Source organism: Nannospalax galili, unplaced genomic scaffold, assembly GCF_000622305.1.
Source record: "Nannospalax galili isolate Female #2095 unplaced genomic scaffold, S.galili_v1.0 scaffold229, whole genome shotgun sequence".
Lineage (NCBI taxonomy): Eukaryota > Metazoa > Chordata > Mammalia > Rodentia > Spalacidae > Nannospalax > Nannospalax galili.
The window spans coordinates 5,295,798-5,297,428 of NW_008360328.1; the positions used below are offsets into that span (position 1 = coordinate 5,295,798).

At 58.3% G+C, this 1,631-nt stretch overlaps 1 protein-coding gene across 4 annotated transcripts in view; it reads right to left on the reverse strand.

The window, feature by feature from the left end:
- The window catches only part of Scn3b (sodium voltage-gated channel beta subunit 3), a 23,566-nt gene extending 22,484 nt beyond the window's left edge, over positions 1-1,082 (reverse strand). The window contains exons 1-2 of one of the 4 annotated variants that reach the window (XM_017796340.2): positions 1,028-1,082; positions 399-641 (exon numbers count right to left, since the gene is read on the reverse strand). The gene's annotated coding sequence lies outside the window, so the exon portion shown is untranslated. Of the gene's footprint in view, positions 1-398; positions 1,006-1,027 lie in introns of those variants that run through there. The other 3 variants (XM_017796341.2, XM_008826041.3, XM_008826040.3) reach the window with 3 other exon arrangements.
- Between the last annotated feature and the right edge of the window lie 549 nt (positions 1,083-1,631).

Sequence of the window (1,631 nt, forward strand, 5' to 3'; positions counted from 1 at the left end):
GCTCCCCCCGTGGTTCTTTTTGAGGAGACCCTAGGGGAAGAAATGCCCAAAGGGGGGAGATTTTATAAAAGAAAAAAAAAAAAAAAAAAGTCAAACGTCATGCCCGGAGAGGGTCTGCGAGCTTGGCGAGCTGGATGTTGGTGTCAGCTTGAGGCCACCTCAGCAGACCTTCCCAGTGCAAGGGAGCGAATCAGAGGCTCCACACGCTCTCCCTGGAGCCCATGGAATGGATAGGCTCAGCACCACGGACAGTAGCCTCCCCGCCCACCCTGAACTTGGAATTCCAGCACCTCCCCTGTCTGACATGTTCGCACCCAGGGCAAGGTGGTGGGCTGGGAAGGGAGGCGCGCGGCGGGCCCTAGGATGCCGCGCTGTCGAAGGAGTCAATATTGATTCACCTCTCGCCTCCCCTAGGGACAGGGACAGTCCTACTTCGATCCACGGGGACTCGGGAGCTAGGCCTTCCTCTTCACGGCAGGCTTCAACAGCTGGGTGTGTCCGCACTCCCGAAGCAACCTGAACTCGCCCGTCTGGGTAACAGAATTTCTTCCACCACAGTCCTGTGCACACGGGCTCCGGAGAGGTCCCCGGGGGCTGGGAGACTAGGAGGGAACTCCCATAGCGCTGGCGATCTCCAAGGTCTGGAGGGGGGTAAAGAGGGATCCCCTTCCCTGGAGCACACCTCTGGATCCTGCGGGGCTCCGATGCTGGGTGCTTGGTGATCAAGCCGCCCCTCTCCAGGGCCGCCCCCTGGCTGGTGTGCTGCCTACCTTGACATGCGCAGGCGGCTCTCCGCCCCCACCGCCACCACGGACCCTCCCCCTTGGACACACACTCCCCACCCCCAAACCGGCGTGCCCCTCCCAGGGCCTGGCACGTCGCGGAGAAGGGGCGGAGCCCGGCGCAGCGCCAACGCCTCCAACCTAACTCGGTAGCTTCTAGGCTGGCTGGCTGTCTCTCCCCGGGTCTTGTTCTCAAGTCTCGGCATCTCTCCAGAGCCGGGACACACGGCCTCCCACCAACGCACCTCCTCCGGGCAACCCCACTCCTACTCCTGTACAAACACGCTTGCTCCGGCTCCGGAAAAGGGAGGGACAAATCTCTCTGAAGCAATGATGTCATCTGTAATTCTCACAGTACTTGGCTGGCTCCTGGCTTTTCTATACCCCAGCTCCCCACCCCCGACCTCATCCCCTCCAGGCCTCCCTGTCCAGGCTTTGTCTAGCCTTGATTAATGGGTTCCTAACACTAGGGACACGGCATGACAATCCGTGCTTAAGCCAAGTTGCGTGAGGCGTAGGGTGTGGCGCACCTCTTCCCACATACTTCTCTTCATCAACCGCGATCCAAAAGTCAGTTTAAGGGTAGCGTTAGGGTGAAGACACAGAAGGACGGTTTTCCCGTTCCCAAGTTCCTTGCGACCCTCCCTATGGTTCTAATTGTTTTTGTAAAGGCAGATAGATCGTGGGGTGGCGTTTTCCAACTTTTAGCCACTCCCTTGTCCTAGCAGCTGCGAGAGCATCCCCGCCCTATTTCTGGAAGGGAAACCTGAACCTTTATACTCAGTTATAAGCTCGAGTTGACCTAACTGATTAAGAATGCCTGGAACCGAAGGGAAAGATAAATAGCGA